Source organism: Vulpes lagopus, chromosome 2, assembly GCF_018345385.1.
Source record: "Vulpes lagopus strain Blue_001 chromosome 2, ASM1834538v1, whole genome shotgun sequence".
Lineage (NCBI taxonomy): Eukaryota > Metazoa > Chordata > Mammalia > Carnivora > Canidae > Vulpes > Vulpes lagopus.
The window spans coordinates 174,206,348-174,215,271 of record NC_054825.1 but is presented as its reverse complement, the minus strand read 5'-3'; positions in this window follow the sequence as shown (position 1 = coordinate 174,215,271).

Here is an 8,924-nt window from a genome sequence, read left to right as displayed (position 1 = left end):
ATTTGTCGTTTCTAATGGCTGAGGAATATTCCACTGTATACATAGACCACATCTTCTTTATCCATCATCTTTCGATGGACACCGAGGCTCCTTCCACAGTTTGGCTATTGTGGACATTGCTGCTAGAAACATCGGGGTGCAGGTGTCCCGACGTTTCATTGCATCTGAATCTTTGGGGTAAATCCCCAACAGTGCAATTGCTGGGTCGTAGGGCAGATCTATTTTTAACTCTTTGAGGAACCTCCACAGTTTTCCAGAGTGGCTGCACCAGTTCACATTCCCACCACATTCCCGCATTCTCACATTTTCTCCGCATCCTCTCCAACATTTGTGGTTTCCTGCTGTCAAGGGGTTTTAAAATGGAGCCAGGAAGCCCAAAAGATGGGCTTTTTTGTTTTAAGATTGTATTTATTTGAGACAGAGAGAGAGAGAGCATGCACAAGCAGGGGGGAGGGGCAGAGGGAGAGGGAGAAGCAGGGTCCCAGCTGAGCAGGGAGCCCGACCTGGGGCTTGATTGCAGGACCCCAAGATCGTGAACTGAGCCACCCAGGCACCCTAAGGAGATGGGCTTTAATGCAGGTCCTCTCCAGGTAGAACCTTGAACTCTTGAATTGAACCAAACCACAAATACCCCCAAGGATTCTGCACAAACGCCTGCAATTTGCTACAGTAATGGACCTATTTTTGCTTAGTGATAGCTGTAGCAACCAGTTATGTTTCGCCGAGATTAGTTTTCTGCTGCCAACACCAATCAAAATTCTTTGTAAACAATGTGTACACGCATTCCTTTTTGTCTTAAAAAAATCAATTTTTGCTTCCTAGTGGGACACTATTTGGACTGCTACCCAAGTCTGTGTACCCCAAGTTGCAATTTGATCCTCTGATCAGCAGGGAGTCTGCTGCTCTCTACCCCTTCCTCTGTACCCCCCCCCCCCGCCGCCCCCAGCTCATGCTCTCTCTCTCAAATAAATAAATAAAATCTTTAAAATAATAATAATAATAGGGGCACCTGGGTGGCTCAGTGGTTGAGCATCTGCCTTTGGCTCAGGTTGTGATCCCAGGGTCCTGGGATCGAGTTCCGTGTCAGATTTCCTGTGGGGAGCCTGCTTCTCCCTCTGCTATGTCTCTGCCTCTGTGTCTCTCATAAATGGATAAATAAAATCTTTAAAAAATAATAATAATAAATCTCTAAAATATTGTGAAAGAATTTTTAATGTCAATGGTCATGAGAGTTATTAATCCATTGTGTTCTTTTTTGTTAAGGTCTGGTATTAGGATAATGCTGGCCACATAGAACAAATTAGGGAAAATTTCCTTCTGTTTTTTTGAAAGAGTGTGCAGAACACTGGCAAAATTTCTTTCTTATATGTTTGATAGAATTCACCAGTAAAATCATTTGGACCTGCAGTCCTTTTCCTGGAAAGGTGTTTTTAGTTCTGTTACTTGTTCAATATGTTTCATATCTGTATTCACTCTGTCTTATTCATATTTCTAGTTATTTGGGGTGTTTTTTACAGCTTTATTGAGATATGGTTCAGATACACAGTTTACCCAATTAAAGTGTACAATTCAATGGCTTGCAGTATATTCACAGATACGTGCAACTGTAATGGAGACTCACACTCTTGTGTCTCTTGCCTACTCTTACACTACCCCACCACTTCACTTCTGATACCAAACATGTAGATTTTCTACGCATCAAGCAATTCTCCAATTCTCAGCAGAGTCCTACAAATTTAGCTCAATTCTGACACCGTCTATCTGCAGATAGTGTCAGATCCCTTAGGTTAAGGGCCGAGTCCCACAAGACCACCCCCATTTCAGGTGCCAACCACAAGTCTCAGGTTGTTACTCGTGCTTCTGATTGGCTATATATTGGGGGTGCCCATGACTTTCTCCACAGGTTCAATTAATTTGCTAGTGCAGCTCACAGAACTCAGGAAACCAGTTTACCTACTAAGCTGCTAGCTTACAATCGAGGGTTTAAAGGATATTAATGAATAGCTAGATGAAGAGATACACAGGCCAAGGTTGGGAAAAGTCCCAAACATGGGAGCCTCTTTCCCTGTGGAGTTCGGGTACGCCACCTTGTCAGCATGCATTCTGATTCACAAACATGCAAGTAGTCTGAACCCTGTCCTTTTGGGTTTTTGTTACATAGGCACGGCTGACTTAGTCACTGGCTATTGGTGATTGAACTCAATTTTCTCCAGTCCCTCTTCCCAAAGGTAGGTAGAAGGACCAGAAGTTCCAACCCTTTATTGATATAGTTGGTCCCTTACTAACATAACAAAAAATAACTATCCCTCTTGTTACTTAGGAAATCCCAAAGTTCAGCAACCATCAGCACCAAAGTCAGTTAATCACCTGGAAAAGAAACCCCCTCCTGTTCAGCCACAACTCTATCTCCCAACCTTTTCAAGCCCTAGGCAACCACAAATCTATTTTTTTGTGTGTGTGTCAACACAGTCTATATTCTGGACATTTCATTTAAATGAAATCATATAATATGTGGTCTTTTGTGATTGTCTTCTTTCACTTAGTGTAATGTTTTCAGAGTTTTATCCATGTTGTAGCATAAATCAGTGTTTCACTGCTTTTGTGTGGATACACTAATTTGTTTATCCATTTATCAGTTGACGGACATTTAGATTATTTTTACCTTTTGGCCTTGCTGAGTAATGCTATAATCATTCATATGCAGTTTCTATGTGGTCATATGTTTTCACTTCTCATGTACATATGCCTTGAAGTAGAATTGCTGGGACATAGGGTAACTCTAATATTTTGAGGAACTGACACACTGTTTTCCAAAGTGTCTGCACCCTTCTACATTCCTACTTAACAGTGTTTGAGGCTTCCAATTTTTCCGTATTCTCACCCTTATTTGTTATCTTACTTTTTGATTCTAGTCATCCTACTCGGTATGAACCGGCATATCATTGTGGTTTTTTTTTTTTTTTTTTTTTTTTTTTTTTATAATAGTCACAGAGAGAGAGAGAGAGAGAGAGAGGCAGAGACACAGGCGGAGGGAGAAGCAGGCTCCATGCACCGGGGGCCTGATGTGGGATTCGATCCCGGGTCTCCAGGATAGCGCCCTGGGCCAAAGGCAGGCGCCAAACCGCTGCGCCATCCAGGGATCCCTCATTGTGGTTTTGATTTGCATTTCCCTGATGACTAATGCTGTTGAACATCTTTGCATTTGCAAATTGGCCACTTATATGTCTTACTAAGGAATGTCTATTCAGATACTTTGCCGATTTTTCTATTTGTTTGTCTATATCTTTCTATTATTGAGTTGTGTTACTTACAATACATACAGATACAAGTCCCTAATGAGATATATGAAGTATACCCATTTTCTCCCATTCTGTGGGTTTTCCTCTCAATTTCTTATTTTTTAAAAAGATTTTATTTATTTACTCATGAGACAGAGACACAGGCAGAGGGAGAAGCAGGCTCCATGCAAGGAGCCCAATGTGGGACTCGATCCCGGTACTTGGGATCACGCCCTGGGCCGAAAGCAGGTGCTAAACCACTGAGCCACCCAGGCATCCCTTGCTCTCCTTAATGACCATCACCCAATTACCCCATCTCTCCACCCACCGCCCCTCCAGCAACCCTTAGTTTGTTTCTTATAGCTAAGAGTCTCTTATGGTTTGTCTCCTTCTCTGATTCCATCTTATTTTTCCCTCCCTTCATGTATGATCCTCTATTTATTTCTTAATTTCCATATATGTCTGGAAAACAGTATGGAGTTAGCTCAAAAAGTTAAAAAATAAATCTATCCTACGATCCAGCAGTTGCACTACTAGGTATTTATCCAAAGGATATAAACATAGCGATTTGAAGGGGCACCTGTACCCTTAAGTTTATAGCAGCAATAGCCAAACTATGGAAAGAGCCCAGATGTCCACAGATGAATGGATAAAGAAGATGTGGAAAAAAAAAAAAAAAAAGAAGAAGATGTGGTATACAATGGAATATTACTCTGCTCATTTTGAAATCAGGTTATTTAGTTTTTTGCTATTGTGTTCTATGAGTTATTTCTGTTTTAGATATTAACTTTTTATCAGATATAGGATTTGCAAATATTTTTTCTCAGGTTGGCTTTTCATTTAATTGATTTTTTCTTTTTTTTTTTTTGTGCAGAAGCCTTTTGGTTTGATGTAGTCCCACTTATTTTTACTTTTGTTGCCTTTGCTTTGGGTGTCAAATCTAAGAAATCATTGCCAAAACCATACATACACACAGATACAGATATCTATGTCTGTATATCATCTGTATCTTTGTGTCCATCTTTATCTGTACCTATTTCTCTATATACCACAGGAGTGGGCTAGAAAAGTGAATATTGTTAAGTAGTAATTTTCAGCCAGGACCCTAAAAGCCGGTTATGGAATTATTATAAGATATATTTAAAAAAAAAAATATTGCAGTCCGTGGCTTTTAAGCCAGGGTGGATACTTCACCCACCTGAAATACATCTCCTCTTCTTGCCTCTGGGAGAAGATCCCTGGTAGCCAGCTATGTAGTCAGCTGCAGGCTCAACTAGAAGAGAAATGCCCCAAATTGCTGTGCTGAGAATTGTTGGTCCCTGCAAATGTAGGAGGTAAGAGAGAAAAAAAAGACATGCAGATTAAACACAAGTAAAGCTGACTTTATTCAGAGAGGTATGATTTACAGAAAATACTACGTGTGTGGAGAAAACTCAAAGGAATCTGCAAAGAAACTACCAGAAGTAAAAAATTAAGCGAGGTACACACCCACATATATATACATATATGTGTGTGTGTGTGTGTGTGTGTGTGTGTGTGTGTGTTATATCTCCACATATATCTAGAGAGAGGGGGGGAGGGAGGGAAGGAAAGAGGGGGAGAAGTGTGTTTCCCATGTACTACTAATTACCTATTTAAAAGACACCATTTAGGGGCAGCCTGGGGGGCTCAGCGGCTTAGCCCCGCCTTCAGCCCAGGGCGTGATCCCGGGGTCCCGGAATCGAATCCCGCATTGGGCTCCCCTCTGCCTGTGTCTCGGCCTCTGTCTCCGTGTCTCTCATGAATAAATACATAAAATCTTTACAAAGTATTTTAAAAAATGGTAATCCCTGAGGCCTGCAGGATGGAGAGGCACCACAGTCGAGTGGCTTCATTCAGGAGCTCCGCCAGCCAGGCTGGGTTCCCGGGCTGCTCGCCACGACCACCTGAACACGGGGAGCCAAGTTCTCGGGCTTAAATGCGGTTCTGCCCAATTCACGCGCGCGCGCACGAACACGCAGCAGCAGTGAGGGGGCCCTGCCCGCTGGGACGGGGCGTGGACAGCAGCTTCCAGCCGCTGGGGGCCTCTGGCTTGCACCTCGGGCGACCTCCCTGGCCAGAGCGGGTGCCCCTCCCGGCGCCGGGGCAGGAGGGGCTCGTTGGGGGGGCAGCGGCGGGGGCTCCGCGCTGCCTGCGTGCGGGGGCGGAGGGAAACCCAGTCCTCCCCGGGGCGGCCCCGAGGGTCGCGCGGGGGGCCCCGCACCGGGCGCGCCTCCGCCGTGCTCGGCAGTCTCGGCCCGGGGGCGGCTCTGGGGCCCGACGCCCGCAGGCGGGGCACGGGGCGGGGGCGGGGGGCGCCCGGGCTCGCGCTCGCCGTCTCCGTCTCCGCCGCCCGTTGCGGCCGTGGCGCAGGACAGCTGGGCGGCCGGCCCGTGGCCGAGCGGGGGGAGCGGACGGCCCCTGCGCCCCAGGCCGCAGCCCGCCCCCCGCGCCCCCGCGTGTCCCCGCAGGCTGCTCTAATGCAGTCCCGTGTCTTACGGCCCCTTAGCTTGCTTGCTTGCTTGCTTAAAAAAGTTTATTCATTCATTCATGAGACACAGAGAGAGGCAGAGACACGGGCGGAGGGAGAGGCAGGCTCCAGGCAGGGAGCCCGACGTGGGACTCGATCCCCGGACTCCAGGATCGCGCCCTGGGCCGAAGGCTGCGCTAAGCCGCTGCGCCACCCGGGCGTCTCTCATTTCTTTTCGATGATCTATTTTTGGCTATTTGGGGCTGCTCATATTGTCTTTTTTTTTTCTTTTTTTCTTTTACAAATGTTTATTTGTTCATGAGAGACACACAGAGAGAGGCTGAGACACAGGCGGAGGGAGAAGCAGGCTCCCCAGGGGAGCTGGATCCGGAACCAATCCCCAGACCCCAGGATCAGGCCCTGAGCCCAAGGCTGATAGATGCTCAACCCCTGAGCCACCCAGGCATCCCGTGTTGTTGTTGTTTTGTAAATAATTTTCCCTACTGCATAAAAAAATCTAAAAATATATTTTTTCTAATATCAATCATGGGCTTTGCAAGTGATTGCTCTTCTCTCAGGAAATAAATGTGAGATTCACCCAAGTTGCTCCTTAATCCTCGTTCCTTTGTGCTGTTGTGCCCAAGATTGCGAATCTGAGAAACCACCAAGGAGCCGACACGGATGCAAACACACGAGGGTTTATTTACAAGCTCGAGCTTGGGTCCAAGTGTACCCGACACAGCGGAGCAGGGACTTGGAGCCCGAGGGGGGGTTCCAGCTGGGTTTTAAGGGCTGGTCTAGGGGACCTCCAGAAGGGCTGGAGGAATTTCTTAAGTTCTGTTTACATTCTGATATGGGGCTTTCGAGGGCATTGAGCTCTGTTCTTTTTCTAATATGGGGCTTTCTAGGGCGTTAAGCTGTAAACTTTTTTTTTTTTTTTTTTTTCCTGTAACTGAAATAGTAAATTTCAGCTCTTATTCCCAGGGGCCTGGGATGGCTGGACTTGTGCTAACGCTGAACTTAAAGTGGAATGGCCTTAGTTTTCTCGGCCTCCACATTTCCCCCTCTCAGAGGAACCTAAGGAAGGACCCAATCATGGGTCCAGGTTGCTCTCAGAGTGAGCCAGGGGGAATGATTAAACCAGGATTCGAACCAACCTTGTTGCTGTTGTTGCTCTCATTTACATTCCAGCGAAGAAGCAACATCCTAAGTTTAAGGCAACACCCCCCCCCCCCTTTGTTGTAAGAAGACTAAATCTAATCCCCTACTATTTTGGTTTTTTTTTCCCCCTACTATTTTGAAGGACTATCTCAGACTAGGGAGTCTTGGAGGTGGGAAATAAGTGAGAACAGCGCAGTCTTAGCTTTAGGGGATTGTCTTTGTCTGGTTGGCTTTTTCCATTCTGGAACAAAATCCTTGAGAACTGCGTGTGGGTCAGCTGGCCGGACGTGGGTGTAGTGGACCCAGGGAGTAATCCCGTGGACCTTGAGAGCGGTGGGAGTGGTCAGGATCACGATGTAAGGTCCCTTCCAGCGAGGTTGAAGTGTCCGGTGTTGGTATCTCTGCACGTACACCCAGTCACTTGGCCAATATCGATGGGGGTCCGGGGGTGGCCCAGTCTCGTAGAGGGCCCTCAGCTTAGGCCACACCTGCTCATGGGTTCGTTGTAACATTTGGAGGGAGAAAAGAAGTTGGTGATCATCAAATTCAGCAAGCACCTCAGGTTTTAAGTTGGGGATAACAGGTGGAGGAAGACTGAACATGATCTCGTAGGGAGTCAGTCCCATCTTATATGGGGAGTTCCTCACCCTATATAGTGCAAAGGGGAGGAGAGTCACCCAGTCCCCGCCAGTCTCCAGGGCTAATTTAGTTAAGGTCGCCTTTAATGTTCTGTTCATCCTCTCTACCTGTCCTGAGCTCTGGGGCCTATATGCACAATGTAATTTCCTTTTATTTATTTATTATTTATTTATTTATTTATTTATGATAGTCACACACAGAGAGAGAGAGAGGCAGAGACACAGGCAGAGGGAGAAGCAGGCTCCATGCACCGGGAGCCCGACGTGGGATTCGATCCCGGGTCTCCAGGATCGTGCCCTGGGCCAAAGGCAGGCGCTAAACCGCTGCGCCACCCAGGGATCCCCCACAATGTAATTTCCAATCTGCCCCAAGTACTAGTGCCACTCCCTGTGTTACCTTAGAGACGAATCCTGGGCCGTTGTCTGATCCAATTTTTTTTTAATATTTTATTTATTTATTCGTGAGAGACACAGAGAAGGAGAGAGAGAGGCAGAGACACAGGCAGAGGGAGAAGCAGGCTCCATGCAGGGAGCCTGACGTGGGACTCGATCCCGGGTCTCCAGGATCAGGCCCTGGGCTGAAGGCGGCGCTAAACCGCTGAGCCACCGGGGTGCCCACTTGACTGATCCAATCTTAACAGGAAAACCATACCTCGGTAAGATGTCTTCCAGCAGTTTCTTGGTCATGGTCTGCGCTGTTTCATGTTTGGTGGGAAATGCCTGTGTCCATCCTGAAAAAGTATCTACAAACACTAGTAAATACCTGTATCCGCATTTTCCAGGTTTTACCTCAGTGAAGTCCACTTCCCAGTAGGCTCCTGGGCGGTCCACCCGGAGCCAGGTACCCGGGTTAGATCCATGGGCGGTGGCATTAGTTAACTGGCATGTGTGGCGGCTTGCCGCAAGCTGCTCGATCTTTGCTCGAGAGCCTTGACTAGTGATCTTCCACTTTCCTTGCTCCCATATGAGTACTCCGATGCGTTTTGGATAGGACTCGTCGTCCTAGTTCCTCTGGCGGGATGATGCTGGCGTCTGCGGCCCTCCACCAGCCACACAAGCACGGGGTCATACACAAGCGTTTGATCCAGTGTAAGTCAGCATCAGTATGTTGGGGGTGTCGGGCAGGGTCGGTGCCCCCAGATCGGGTCTCTGTTTCCATGGTTACAGCCGCCCCCGTGTATCTGATTCCTTCTTGGATGAAACTGCTGCGGTCCACATACCAGGTGGCATCTGCGTTCGGCAGTGGCTGGTCCTGGAGATCAGCTCTGACTCCATGCACCTGTGCCAAAATTTCTTGACAGTCATGCAGAGGCGGGGTCCCAGTCTGGGTTAGGGAGACGAGAGGCATGGGGTATTGGC